At 40.1% G+C, this 15,823-nt stretch overlaps 1 protein-coding gene across 8 annotated transcripts in view; it reads right to left on the bottom strand.

Moving 5' to 3' along the window:
* The window catches only part of KCNMB2 (potassium calcium-activated channel subfamily M regulatory beta subunit 2), a 381,704-nt gene that overhangs the window by 234,713 nt on the left and 131,168 nt on the right, over positions 1-15,823 (bottom strand). The gene's annotated exons all lie outside the window — the stretch shown is intronic.

The following is a 15,823-nucleotide window of genomic DNA, read 5'->3' as shown; positions in this document are numbered from 1 at the left end:
ATTATCACATCTGCATTTCTGCAGACCTGGTTTCTGTTTGGGGCAGAGAGACTTAGGTGGGGGGGGGGGTTTGGTTCTGCCTTTAAAATCCTTTGGGGAAATATATTCTGCCTTTTTAATATTTCTTTCTCTGGATTCTTCCCACACTACTTTAGTGAAACTTAGGCAGCATACTAATGACTTTGAGTTCCAAAGTGACCAATCAAACCTGACTAAAACATTTCTTTATGCCATGTTGCTTATCGCTATCGTGTTGGATTGTACCTTCAGTGCTATAACTGTCCCCAAATTCAGAAAGGCCTTATCTTTGGCCAGGTTTAACACCCTCCCAACAACAATTATTGAGCAGAGACAATGCCCCTGAAGCAGAGCAACACTTGAAATGCTAGATTACATTTCACTCCTTTGCTTATTCTATATTGAAGCACTCCAATTGATCTGATCCTTGTATCTCTCGTGGTTATTTTCAGACCAATTTGATTCTGCTTGGCTGAATATTGCTGAGTACTTCTATTATTTGTACATTACACCATATTTGTTTTCTTCTAATAGTGCTTAGACATGTCCCACCCAGTTCTATTTTAGCTGTAGTTGCTTATTTAATTGATTACCTATAGCTATGCATTAAACTTGCATACACTTTTATTGGCTATTGATTCTCATTTTATTTTACTGTTCTTATTAAGAGCTAACTTTAATCAAGGAAATAACTACTTATTGCAATTAAAAAAAACTGTTTAGCTTTTAAGTCCTAATCACTCTTTTATATATTACTTCAATCTATATCACAAATTATACTCCCTTTAGGCAAAATATTAGCATTAATTAATGTTGATTATTATTAATAAATGATAATAATGAAAACTATTCATAGCTTTAGTGATATAATTATTTTATATTTCCTGTTAGCTACTTTTATTAGTCATCCCTCTAAAAGTTTTACCTAAACTTTTCAAATTCTCACTATATTCACTCTCATATTTAAAATCTTAAGTGTATTATTTTGGTTGTATTGCTATCATGATTTTTATAGTTTAAATTAATGATTTAAAAACTAACCACTTTTTTTAATAGTATTAGGTTATACTATTGTTTCAACAGATTGCTGTAATCCTACTTTTTTAAAGCTTTGTCTTGCTGCTCACATGAGAGATCAGCAAAAAATATGAAGAGACTTGAGTTTACTTGAAAGTATCAAATAGTTTCAATACTGAACTGCAAAACAAAACAATAGGTAATTGAACTGCTCCTACTTGTCAGTTGCAAATATTTTATTTTATTTACCAGTTGCAAATAAAATATTTAAGATGCATAAAAATGTAAAAGATGTTTTACATATCATTTTATATATGTAGGAATTAGTGCAATAAAGCATTATTATATTTAGAGGTAAATCCACTTATGCAGCAAACAAAACTGTCCATACTGGTAGAGCATATTAGAGGTGGAAGCATATTAAAGGAGTTATAGGAACACATTTATTGCATTCTCACTGTACCCAGTTGCAATTTAAGTGCTGGCCCTTAATAGAACTCTACTTTATATCACTGGAAAAATGAGGCAACACCATCGGAAGAAGCGATAATTAAGAAAATTCTGGACTGTGCAGAAACGGATAGACTCACACTGAGAATCAAAGAAAAAGAAGATACAGAATACTTTCAAACATGGAACCTATTTTATCAATGGCTGGAAAAATGAGATAGAGAGCAAGAACTTAACTTTTATCACTAAGCAAAAATCAATCCGGACAACACGTTGTTCAGTAAGCATTAATGAATTGCAGTGATAGAAAATTGATAAAATACTTTAAAAAAATAGAACTCTATTGTTGGCTTTTAAAATCTTTTCTGTTCTCACATTGGCCTCCTGCTTTTTATCTTTGCAGTGCAAGAGATTGGCCTATATCGGTGTGTGGGAAGTCAGCCCCCCCCCAGAGAAAGAAATATTAAAAAGGCAGAATATTATATTTCCCCAAAGGATCTTAAAGGCAGAAAAGTAGGCCCAGTTTTTCTTAATAGCCCCAAGCAGAAACTAGGCAGAGGCCAGGTCTGTAGAAATGCAGATTTGATAATCCTATTCAGAAAAGTTGGGGGCAGGAAGGCTGGATTAGAAAAACAAAGAGTACAGGGATCATGACCTTTAGGACATAATAGGATTAACCCACCATCAGAATACCTAAAGGACACACTGAACCTCAGGTCAAAGTTCATGTCACAGGAACAGGAACTCCAAACACAAAAGCCCAAGAAGGTATAAAAACCCACCACTCCCAGCAACAGCTGGTCAGCTTTCCCAGAGCCACATTTCTGTCTGGCTCTGCTCTTCAATAAATACAGCCTTCTTTCTAAAGCAGTCTCCATTTTGTTTATTCCCTGCTTGGACTGGACTGGATTTTTCTTTCAACATATATAATATAGATACATATATGAATTCCCATCAGACTAATAAGTGAAGCAATAGCAATAGCACTTAGACTTATATACCACTTCACAGTGCTTTCCAGCCCTCTCTAAGTGGTTAATAGAGTCACCATATTGGCCCCAACATCTGGATCTCATTTTACCGACCTCGGAAAGATGGAAGGCTGAATCAACCTTGAGCCCATGAGAATCGATTGGCTGAACTGCTTGGCAGTCAGCAGAATTAGCCTGCAGAACTGCATTCACCACTGTGCCATCACGGCAAAATCCATAGTTTTGCATGCAGAAATTCTTGACTTCAGCTCCTCATTTCTCCAGGAAAGGTTGAGAAAGATTCTAATCTGAACCATAGCAATTATAGACTATACTCAGTTGAATCAGGAATGTCTTGGCACACTCACATTTTGATTTTTTAAATCAGACTAAAACAATATCCAACAAAATGAGTTTCAATGTGGAGAAAAGCAAAGTTTTACATTTAGGCAAGACAAATCAAAAATCTTTTTTGCAGTGTGTACAAAAAGTATGTTTTCCAGGGAATATGGCTTGGATTTTTTTTTTTTTGGCTCTTTTACTGAAGCAAATGGAATTTCAAATGATGGCATGAAGTTTTATCTAACACAAGCCTACAGATTTTCTATATAGGAGGAATGCATGATGCAACTACAAAACATTTGCAAAGAGCAGCTGGATTTTTGAAGCTTGCATCTGTATTGTGTCTTGGTTTATTTCTAACACACCAATTTTCATTATATATAATTTTCATTGACTCAGAATGGGTGAATGAAGGCTTAATGATAGTCAGTGGAACAGAACAATCTCTCTATTAAATACAGACAAGGAGAAAAAGAGTGGGGAAAGAAAGAGGAAGAACCATCATCTGTAAAGAGAAAATAAAAAAGAAGGCCTTGATCAATTTGTTCTTCAAATACCCTTTTAACACTAATTTGGAGATTCTAAGGAATTGAAGGGAAAACTATTGTGGTTCTGATTGGGAGCTCCTCGTATGTTCCAAATGATGTATGAAATTCCTAGGTAAATCGTTATTATAAATGACAAAAAGAATTTGGATTATCATGAAACAGTGCCTTACCTGGATCTTGCAGCAGTGATCCAAACCCTCTTCACCATGTCTATAGATTACTGCAATGCCCTAGATAAGAGGCTGCCTCTGAAATCTACATGGAAACTACAATTGGTACTGGATGTGGTGATCCAGATGTTGGCAGATGTTGCCCACCTGGAGCAGTTATTCCTGGTTCTGCATGGATTATTGGTGAGCTCCCAAGCCAATTCAAAGAGCAAACCTATAAAGGATCTACATGGCTTGGCATCACGTTATCTTCAGGTCTACCTCCTTTATCCAGAACTGACCTATCTGAATAGACATCATAGGAGAAGCTTCTGGTATTCCAATATTTTTTGTAAAAATAAGCAATGTTAAGCCTGGGGGTATCATTTTTTATTTGCAGCATCAATTTATTGTCTTTATTGTGCTTATAAGCCACCCAGTTAAAGCCTCAAAGTAAAGTCCAAACAAATAAATATACAAGTCACTAGGACAAGATAGGGTTCAAATACCTGCTGGAATAATACAGTTTTAACTTGCTTCCTAAACATCAGAAATGTGCATCCTCACTTCTGGGAGTAAGATCTTCCAAAAAGTAGGGACATTAGTAGAATAACAGAATTGGAAGGGACCTTGGAAGTCTTTTAGTCCAACCCCTGCTCAGGCAGGAGACTCTACAGCATTTCAGGCAAATGATTGTCCAATCTCTTCTTAAAAATCTGCAGTGATGGAGCACCCACAACCTCTGAAGGCAAAATCATAAAATAGCATCCCTAGATACATGAGAGTAGCTCCACAGTAACTACTATCCAGAAAGCAATCAGAACTGAACTTTTCCCGAGGATCTTTGATAGCTAAATAATGTGTGGTTTATTGATTGTGAATTGTTCTGGAATGGGTATAACAGCAATAGCAATAGCAATTTCCAGGGGTCTTTAAACTTGGCATGCTGGCTGAGGAATTTTGGGAGTTCAAGTCCACAAGTCATGAAAGGGCCAACTTTGAAGACCCCTGAGTTAGACTTATCTACTGCATCATAGTGCTTTACAATCCTCTCCAAGCGGTTTATAGAGTCAGCATATTACCTCCAGCAATCTAGTTCTTATTTTATCAGCCTCAGAAGAATAGAAGGCTGAGTCAACCTTGAGCTGGTCGGAATCGAACTCCTGGAAGTGTGCAGAGTTAGCCTTGTATTGCATCTTACTCTAACAATGTTATAATGCAGGGGTCTTCAAACGTGGCAACTTTAAGACTTGTGGACTTCAACTCCCAGAATTCCTCAGCTAGACACTGAGGCTGGCTGAGGAATTCTGGGAGTTGAAGTCCACAAGTCTTAAGTTGCCATGTTTGAAGACCTCTGTTATAATGTCTGCAATATAACCGTGAATATTTCATTGCTGCTGTTTGCCATGAAGATGCTAATGTTTATAATGCTGTGGATCCTTTTTGTTTGTTTTATACCGTGAACTATTTTAAACTTCTGTAAGCTGTTATGGATCAAAATAAAATTGGTAGCATTCCTGGCCAAATGCTTTCCCCAAATCTCTTGTCTGAATGGACAGAAGAAAAGTCTGAAAAGATTTGACCTGGATAAGAAAAGGAGAAAGGCAATGAAGAGAGAGCAAAGTTTTGCAGGACTGAAGTGCAAAGCAAGAACGGTTGAATCACTTTGGAATTATCCCAATTTGAAAATAGCAATTTTTTTTAATTAACGGGCTTATAGAGATATCTGTGCTTTGCACCAGCTTATTGCTAATCAAGTTTTTAACCATTAGAGATATTGCCAGAGGAACATCTTTTGATGTTGCAATTTGTTCCAGATCCATTAGCAGCATTCAAAACTCATGAATTACTATTAACACTGAAATGTGTTTTGAAAGGTTTTAAATCTGCAGATTTTTTTTTTATATACAGTCAAAGAGTATTGTTATAGTGGATAATAATTATGTGCAGGAACTGTGGAATAAAGAGTTGGAAGGATCTGTATTAACAAATCACTGGCTAAGGGTCTTTAAAAATAATAATTGTTTTGTACTTAAAATGACACTTCAAGAAAAGATGTTTCTGTTACTTACTGGATACCTTAGAGAATGTTTAGAAAGAGATCATTGTAAAGTTCATTACAATGTGCCAGAAGTGTCAGGTGATGGAGATGACAGTTATTCATAAAGGTTTTTGTTATTATTGTTTAATTTTAGTTTAAATACTAATGATTATATGGGAACAGTTAAATTGGTTTAAGGATGTGGATCTGATTCTGATTTATACTGATTTGGAATTTATCAATATATTAAGAATTAAGTGGAGAAGAGGAACTCCTTATCTTGAGTTAGCAGGCATTTTCCCCCCTGCTGGAATTCAAACTTTTGGTGTTACCTACGAAGGAGGATTAAAACAGCCCAACCTTCCCTTTAACTGGGGAGTTAGTTTTATAAAAAAAGACCTGAAAGCAAGCATGTGCATTAGTGTGTCAAGAAAGGAATCTAGCCAGGAAGACTGGTTTGAAGCCAACTGGGTGACTTTGAACCAGTCACCAGGAGACTGTGAGTTCTAGTCCCTCCTTTAGGCATGAAAGGCAGCTGGATAACTTTAGGCCAATCACCAGGAGACTGTGTGTTCTAGTCCCACTTTAGGCATGAAAGCCAACTGGGTAACCTTGGGCCAATCACCAGGAGATTAGGAGTTCTAGTCCCATCAGACATGAAAACTGGCTGGGTGACTTTGGGCCAGTCACTCTTTTTCAGCCCAAGCCACCTCACAGGGGAAGAAAAATAGGAGAAAGCAACAATATTAGGTATGTTCTCCACCTTGAGTTATGGATAAAAAATAATAAAGGTGGTTATAAATAAATAAAAGACATAGATGTGAGAAACAGGAATCTCCAATGCAAAGGCAAGCATCTCAGCAGTGCAGTAGCATTCAGACAGCAAGGAAAAAAAATCCTTCAGTTCTTTGAACTGTAAGACTGGCTGACAGATGTAGAAGGAAAAGAGCCTGAACAGAGTCTGCAAATCAAACCAGTGCCACTGTGCAAAACAGAGCAGAGCTCCAGAAGCAGAGGACTGTGAGTGGTAGAGAGGGAGCGAAAAGCCCACTTGCAAATATATAAAGGAGTGAAAAGGATTTTCATGTGCAAATAGACAGACTGGCTACAAGAGCGAAAGACCCGAGAGAAAAGAAAGGTGAAAAGAGCTAAGAAATAGTTAAGATAAGAAAACACCGTGCTACAAACAAACATAGGAATAGGAATGTAGAAATCGAACATAGAGATAGAAATTATAGATTGAATAAGAATAGCAATAGTCATACAAGACAGAAAAAAGAGATTGGAAAATAGAAACAAACATAGAATGAGCATTAAGTTTAGAAGCAAAGAATAGGAATTTAATTTTGTACAGTGTGGGAAGTCAGCCCCACCCAGAGAAAGAAATATTTTGGGAATATTAAAAAGGCAGAATATATTTCTCCAAAGGAATAATGGAGAAAATATTTTAAAAAGGCAGAAACGTCTCTCCCCCCCCCACTAGAAACTCAGCAGAAACCAGGTCTGTAGAAATGCAGATGTGATAATCCTTTCAGAAAGGTTGGAGCCAGGAAGCTAGAAGCTGATGAGATTAGAAAGACAAAGACCCCTAAAATCTACATACCCCACCCAAACTCTAAAAGACATGACCTTTGGGACCTAATAGGATTAACTCACCAATACCAAAAAGGATACACTCAAAAGCTCAGGTCAAAGTTCATGCCACAGGAGCAGGAAACAACTTCAAAAGCCCAAAAGGTATAAAAACCCACCACTCCCAGCTACATGTGGTCAGCTTTCCCAAAGCCACACTTCTGTCTGGCTCTGCTCTTCAATAAACTACAACTTTCTTTCTAAAGCAGTCTCCATTTTGTTTATTCCCAACTTGGACTGGACCCTGATGAAGATTTTTCATTCAACAACATTAAAACAAATTTTGCATAGGGGAAAAACAAATACCGTCTTTGGAAAAACCACAAACTAAGGATTTATTACACCTGGGAAATAGCAAAAGAAATTACTCTTTTATGATGGAGAGACAGTGCTGTCACTGGACTGATTAAGTATTCATTCTCTGCTTATGTACTTCCTCTCTTTTGATGGAAGGAAAAGATTTATCGGTGTTACTCCATGTGGGGAAAATTCAGTGCTTTGGTTAAAGCTTCTGAATTTTTAAGAAAGGCATTTTTGCTAACTTTTTTTCTTTTCTTGTCCCTTTCACATTGTTATTTCTGTATTTGTATATATATAAACAAGGACACAAATGCATATACATGCATATATACTAACTAAAACCCTCGACTTAACAATTCATTTAGTGACTGTTCAAAGTTACAACATCACTGAAGAAAGTGATATGACCATTTTTCACACTTACTATCATTGTAGCATCCCCGTGGGCATGTGATTAAAATTTGGATGCTTGGCAACTGGTTCATATTTATAATGGTTGCAGTGTTCTGGGATCATGTGATCCCCTTTTGCAACCTTCTGATAAGCAAAGTCAATGGGAAAGCTAGATTCATTTAACAACTATGTTACTAAACAACTGTAGGGATTCACTTAATCACTATGGCAAGAAAAATCATAAAATGGGGCAAAATTCATTTAACACTTAGCAACAGAAATTTTGGGGTCAATTGTGGTTGTAAGTCGAGGACTAACCTGTATTGTATTAGCCCTAATCAAACTAATCTACATGGTTTTTATTTGATCTAGCATTGGGTGAACTCAGCCAGTAGTTCCATCATTCTGGAAAAAATCTTCTAAATGAATAGCAAATGGAATGATCAGTCAGAAATGCTCCAACATTTCCTTAGACAAGTGTGATAATGAGCAGGCAACTTTTCAGATTTAGCTGATTTGACCAGCAACTCTAACCAACATGATCAACAAGAAACAAAACTGTAATTAAACAACATTTGGAAGGTCATTTCTATCCTAGATTATTTTATCATAGAACTCAGTTGGGGAACACCCACTGTTTTCAAATGGAGATACAGTAATGAACAGGCTGGGTTCCATGCCAAACTGCAGTGAGTCATAGTTTGATTCTATCCCAGTGGAACAGATGTGTGCATGACAGTGAGTTGGGTACATGGCAAATCTTCCCCAGAGAACTAGCCATTGGTTTGAGTTGTCTGTCTTAAAGACTCCAGCAAAGGTGAACTTGGAAACTCAGGATCCTTCAATGAGAAACCTTATTAATATGTAATACGGGAGTTGGGGTTCTACTGATCCTAGTAACGATTGTGCCCTTATGCAAATATAAGTCTCTTTGTTTTAATTATCAGTAGTAAAGTACTTAATTGCTTCCAGCCTTGTTGTGCTTTTTTAATCTAAGGGAATAAGAAAAAGAGTTGATGCAGATTTCTGACAGGAAAAGATAATAATTCATCCACAAGAATAATCTTTAATATAAAATAGGTAGGAAAGATAGGAAAACAATTTTCCTTCCAATATTTTGAATGCCAGTGAAAACTCTGTTCATCAGATACTTGCCTGTAGACCACCAGTTTTCATCTCTCTCTCTCTCTCTCTCTCTCTCTCTCTCTCTCTCTCTCTGTCTCTCTCTCTCTCTCTCTCTGTGTGTGTGTATGTATGTAGGTCTCCAGAGAGAGACAAAACCATGGGACTTTTGGCAGAATCAAACTGGTTCACTGTACAAATTGTTTTCACAAGTCATAACTGCCATTGAATGGGTAATAATTTCCAAGAATATATTCAAGTTGCTTGAGTTTGGTGAAATTCTTGAGTCTTGCAGGAGAACCTCAGTGTGTGGTAGGTGATAGAGATCTTATAAAGTACAAAAAAGATGTTGAGACCTTGGAAAAAGTTCAGAGAAGAGCAACTAAGATGATCCAAGGCCTGGAGACTAAAACATATGAAGAACAACTGCAGGACTTGGGTTTGGCTAGTCTAAAGAAAAGAAGAAGTAGGAGTGACATAATAGCCGTATTTCAGTATTTGAGAGGCTGCCACAAAGAAGAGGGTCAAATTATTCTCCAAAACACGGTAAGGCAAGACAAGAAACAATGGATGGGAACTAATCAAGGAGAGAAACAACCTGGAATTAAGGAGAAACTTCCTAACAGTGAGGACAATTAACCAGTGGAACAGCTTGCCTTCAAAAATCATGGGTGTTCCCCCACTGGAGGTTTTTAAGAAGAGACTGGACAGTCACTTGTCTGAGATGGTATAGGTGTGTGAAAGAAATCTGAAAAATAACTAGGAAAATTGAATGACCAGTCAGAACAGCTCCTCCATTTCCTTTAGAAATGAGATGCTTTAGAATATCCCAACTATTTGTTTATTTGTGGGTTTATTTTGCTAAATTAACTTTTTGAAGGAATTTTGACAGACACTAGGACAGGTCTCTGAACACACTCGTCAATGGAAAATCCTGGGCTGAGTTTACATTGCAATCTAGTTACTTGTTAAGCTATTTAACCCATTTTCTGGGTGTCCATAATACACTGAACCCTTACCTAACCAAATGGGTTAGGTTTGCACCACACCTTAAGCCTTTCATTAAACAACTTTTTTTTTTAAAAAAAAAATAATAATCCCACTGTGATTAAAACTGATCTTAATTTGTTTTGCCAGTAGAAGAGAATATTTGTAGCTCAGGGTTGAAACGGGAGGTCTTTGGTGCTCTTTGAGCTTGGTGGTTTTCTTGCAGACATTTCATTACCCTACCAGGTAACATCATCAGTGATAGCGAGTGTTAGATTTGCTCCCTATTTATATACTGCGGCTTGCCCTGTCAGTGTTGGTGGGAGTGTGGTGTTAATTTGTTTTGCCCATACAGACCCCTGGGTTTGAAATGAGTGAATACAGCCATGAAGTACATTGAAGTGAATAGCACTTTATTTCCCCCAAGGGAAAGCCACAGACGATGAGGATGACGGCAATGGAATCCAAATTACGTAGATAGGACACACATTTTCCATAATTGTGGGTTTTTTCATTCTGATTTCCTCTTCTCTGACTCCCAACAGCAAGGGAGACTGATACAACCTGTCAGAAATCTGAGTACTTCTCTTTCATTTTGTGTGTGTATATGTGTGTTAAAAATGGAGGCCAAGAACCACGTGAAATGAGCTTGAGGGCAGAATATGGTCCTAGGTCTGCAAGCTGCCCACCTGTGAACTATAACCTGCTGCATTTAGCAGCTGTACCCCGAGACATAAGAAAATAAGATCCCTGTCCCTAGACATTAACTGCTATCCATTCCTGGTCTTTCTGGGAAGGGCATATTGCTAAGGGCTCGTATACCATTAATGGAGGGAAATTCAAGATAAGTATAGGCTCTCCTGAAATCCACACCATCTCTGCATCTTCCTTCTTGCATTTTTCATCGCTTAAGTGCCCCTCCTGAAGGGCAGTGAAGCCATGAAAAATGCAAGAAGGAAGAATTGCAACAGGTTGTGCGCTGTAGATCAGAGGCAAAACTCAGAAATGGTAAATCCTGCCATTTCACTTTCTCTCCCAGGCAAACTTTTTAAATCTCTCTCTTTCTCCTACTTTCTCATTTACAGTATCTGCAAGTTTTGATACATGTGCATATAAATAAAAAATTAACTCAGCTGCACTGGCTGTGTTTAATAGGCATTGGCAAGATAGGGAAAGTCCTTTGGGGATTAAAAATGAAGAGCCAGTGCTTTTTTTGTAAAAAAAAAAAAAAAAGGTGCCGGAACTCACACACATCATACAACCTGCCTTGCCTACCCTACAAGGTTCCATTAAAAAAAGGTGTTGGAACTCCGTTCTGGGCAAAAGCCCTGTGAAAAGCTATCTAGAAAGAAAAAGAGGAAGGAAGGAAGGAAGGAAGGAAGGAAGGAAGGAAGGAAGGAAGGAAGGGAGGGAGGGAGGGAGGAAAAAAGAGATGGCAATTTAACATTCTCCACATGATTAATAGCACAAGGCAAAGAAGGATTGAGACTAGATGTTTAAGCATTAACTGTCAAGCACCTCCCACGATAAATAAATTTATGAACATTAGTTTGTGTCAAAAAAAGAATATACTGTATGTATATACACATGTACCCACCCACACGAGAAATCAAGGAGAAATCACCATCATAAATCATACAGATCTATGACTTAACAAAAGCTTATGCCTCTGAATATAATCTGTTAGCCTAAAAAGCTGCTACCAGACTCTGGAGCTGTGGAACATAAGAGGATCTCTCTCTTAGAGTTCACTCAACATGCTAAACAAAACAATAATAATTTAACAACCTATTGAATTTATGCATCCCAATGACTCTGGGTGACTTTTAAATCACTAAAAACATTGCAAAACAAGTAAATTATAATCAACCAAACACAATGACTATGTTTAGGCACATGCACAGAGAGAGAGAGAGAAACCAAACTAAGTTCTCACAGAGCTTCATATTTAATAGATTCTGCTGCCTTTCTGTGTAATGGTTAAAAATGAAGGCCAGGTTCAAGCTAAAAAGGGTATCTGATGGCCACTTTCACACAATATGGCAGTGGTGGAGGAGAAAATTGAACATATATACTTTTCTACTGTGAGGGAATGTAGGGATCTGGCCTTGGGAATTAGGAAAGAATGAAAAAAAAACTATAAAGGAGCTATAGTCAGAAAAGATTACACAGTCCTGAGAAAGAGGAAGGTGTGAGAAAGAAATTCAAAATAAACCTACCTTGATTTTATTTTCTATACCCAAAGAAACTTTGAGAGGTTTTTAAGAGTTTGTTATTCTACTCAAAAATAACAATAATTTAACAAGTTTAGTTTTTACTGGTTTATTTTTATGATTGTTCTATTTATTGGTTTTGTAGTTGCTGCAAGCTGCCCAGAGTTGCTTAAGATGGAAGTCCATATAAATCTTTTAGGTAAATAATAAAAAAAAGGGAAATATTCCCAGAAACCCTTCTGCTTCCATTTCTTGACCTCACTTAACTCAGAGGGCTCACTTTAGTGTCTTTCAGACATAAAAAAATTTAAACCATTTCTTTTTTAAATACTTCATATAGTGTGCTGAGTGTGACTTAATATAATGGCTGAATTTATACAACATGCTACACAGGTGTCAAACTCGCCACATTATGCATGACGTGTTGCAACGTATCATGACTTTTTTCACATTGCCAGAGCTGGGGTGGGTGCGGCCTCTGCATGATGTAACCCACCTGTGGGCCGGCAGTTTGACACCCCTGGTCTAGTTGATATGATCCAGTTTAGTGTACTGGTTAAGGCACCAAACTAGAAAGCAGGAGACTGTGAGTTCTAGTCCCATCTTAGACACAAAGCCAGCTGGGTGACTTTGGATCAGTCCTTCTCTCAGCTGAAGAAAGGAGCCAATAGCAAACATGAAGAAAATTGCAGGGATTTGTCCAGGCAGTCACCAGGAGTCACACTGACTTGAAAAGTTTGTGTGACTCAAGTCAGGTAAACTAGAATAGATGAATTATGTAGAACTGTTAATTTTTTCAAGAGATGGGGGCAAGCTTGGAGACCCAAGCTAACCAACAATGAAACAAGAGTCCATATATATATATATATATTGCATGAAACACATATTATTACAGAAACAATGTGTTAGCAAAGTTCTTTGTATAGCTTCCTTGTACTCACAATGGAACTTTGGTAAGGAAAAGATAGGTGTTGCGTCCTTGGCGGGAAAACAGACACGAGAAGCAGCTGGAGTTCTCAGGTTCTTTTATTCAGCGTTCAGCTTACAGGAAGATGGCTTCAGCTCAGCCCAAACGCCTCACAGCCTCTTATATAGGCAACTCCCGGGTAAATGGGTTACTTTTCCCGCGCCAGCACCCGCGCATGCGCACGGCGCTGGCGACAGCCTGTCTGGTCCCGGGCAGCTTTGCACCTGCCCGGGACTGCCTGCAAACGCCCGAGCCGTTTGCAAGGCTCGGGACATAACACCCCTTTCCCCCGGGCTAAAACTACTATCAACATACAACATTTATTTTACACGACAATTTGCTCCCCAGTGTTCCCACTGTTTACTGGCTTCTGTCTTGCCAACAATGTTATGTAATCTTCTAGGTACTTAGGAGATTTCTTTGCTCTCTGTGACCTTCTTAGCTCTGGGTTACTGGCATAAGTCCCCTGACTGGAGGGAGGCATGAGCCTGTTCTCTCTACTGTGCCCTGGTGTCTTCCAAGGACTGTGCCCCGATGCCTGGCCTGCTTGCTTGCCCACCGGGCTCGTCAGGCCAGGGCTTCTGTTGCTTTGTGACCTGGTTGTCCTACCTAGCTGTAGACCCTCAGGCCCCTTGAAGTGATAGCCACTGCTGGGCGTCTCTGTAGAACCCCCTAGGTCAGTCCAAGACCTGTCAGGAGGCTGTCTATTCCCTGAACCCCATTCTGTGTTTGGGCTCGTGTGGGTTTCTGTACTCTCCCAAAACTCAGGTGTCCCCTGATTTGTGCTAGGGATGTTGTAGTCGGGACTTGGTTCCTCGACTAGCTCTGTGTATGTTTGACCCCCTGTAGGATTTGGGGTAAGGTCAGGCCAACCTTGGGCATTGTGTGCCAGCTCTCTTGCGGGGAATGATTTGTTGGGATGCCCCCGGGTATCCTCCGTTGCTGGAGTGCTGTGTGCTGTGTGTGGAAAGTGAGTATGCCCCCGGGGTAACTCCCTGGCTGGAGTAGGCGTGAGTGCCTGTTGTGTGGGTAAGCTCCAAGACTTCCTTTTCGGAGCAATTGCAGAACCTTGGGACGAGCCGTTTGTGGCTCCCTCAGTGGCGATGGGCAGTAGCTCTTGCCCTTCCCTTTGCTCCAAAGGGTCCCCCTCCCCCCCTGGAAAAGACCCAGGAGTTTCAGCAGAAAAGTCCCGCCTAGAGCGGAGTTGGTCGATGTGCCGACGCAGGACACGACCGTTGTCCAGGGCAACCTCGTAGGAGAGAGGACCTGTGATCCTGGACACAGAAGCGGGGACCCATGTATGACCAGGCCCGTAATTGCGAGCCCAAACCGGGGCACCCACAAGTAGTTGTCTAGGTGCCCTAGGATGTGAGGTAGATGAAGGCAGTCTGTCCGGATGCAACCGGTCAAGTCTCGTAGTAAGTTGGCGCCCCCAACGAAGTTCAGCTGGACTTCTCCCTGTAGAAGTGGACGGTGTGGTGCGATAAGAAAGGAGAAAGTCAGCCAACCTGTGATGCCAGTCCCCGTAGGTGAGTCTCTTCAAGGCGTCCTTTGCGATGCGCACCATGCGTTCAGCCATACCGTTGGTGGATGGGTGAAAAGGCGCAGATGTGGCATGACGAATCAGGTTTGCCTGTAAGAAAGCTTGGAATTCGGAGGAGGTGAATTGAGGGCCGTTGTCAGACACAATGACATCTGGCAGCCCGTGTGCAGCAAAAATCCCCCTCAGTACCTGAATAGTCTTTGCAGTGGTGGTGGACGAGACAGGCACAACCTCAAGCCATTTTGAATGGCTGTCAACAAGGACCAAGAAGAACTGGCCCTGAAAGGGCCCAGCGTAGTCAATGTGCACCCTAGACCATGGGGACTGTGTTTCCTCCCATTTATGCACAGGAGCTTGGGGCATCTCTGGGCGAGATCGTTGGCACATGTGGCATGCGTGTACCTTAGCCTCAATATCTTTATCTAAAGCAGGCCACCACAAGTGGCTGCGTGCAAGAGCCTTCATACGAACAATGCCAGGATGACCCTCGTGGAGGGATTCTAAGACCCTAGCCCTCATTGAGGTGGGAATGACAACTCTGTTTCCCCAAAGCAAACAACCCTGAGAAAGGGACAATTCGTTCCTTTTGGACCAGAAACTCTGAAACTCAGGACTAGGGCAGTGCTCAGGCCACCCGGACAGGACCCAGGAGCGGACACGTGAAAGTGTGTGATCTGTACCTGTTTCAGCGGTAACATCCCTGGCACTAAGAGGGAGCTCGGGCAAGGCTTGGATTGATAGAATGTTGACAGCTGGCGCGGGGTCAGCTTCTACTACTGGCAGAGGCAGCCTACTGAGGCCATCAGCATGGCCCATTTCTTTCCCAGGCTTGTGGAGTAAGGAAAAATCATATGCAGACAAAAAAATAGACCACCTAAGCATTCTAGGGGAAATGATGTGGGGAGTCTGCTTACGTGTGGTAAACAGTCCCAGCAGAGGCTTATGGTCAGTGAAGACCGTGAAATGCCTGCCATATAGAAAATCGTGGAATTTTTTAATTCCAGCAACAACAGCCAGAGCCTCCCTGTCTATCTGAGCGTAGTTGCGCTCGGCAGAAGACAGTGTTCTGGAGTAGTATGCAATAGGAACCTGAGTTCCATCAGACCTGAGGTGACTCAGGACAGCTCCAA

This window comes from Crotalus tigris, unplaced genomic scaffold (assembly GCF_016545835.1).
Source record: "Crotalus tigris isolate CLP2741 ecotype Arizona unplaced genomic scaffold, ASM1654583v1 scf7180000018690.2240587, whole genome shotgun sequence".
NCBI classification, from domain to species: domain Eukaryota; kingdom Metazoa; phylum Chordata; class Lepidosauria; order Squamata; family Viperidae; genus Crotalus; species Crotalus tigris.
This window is presented reverse-complemented; position numbering and strand designations above follow the sequence as displayed.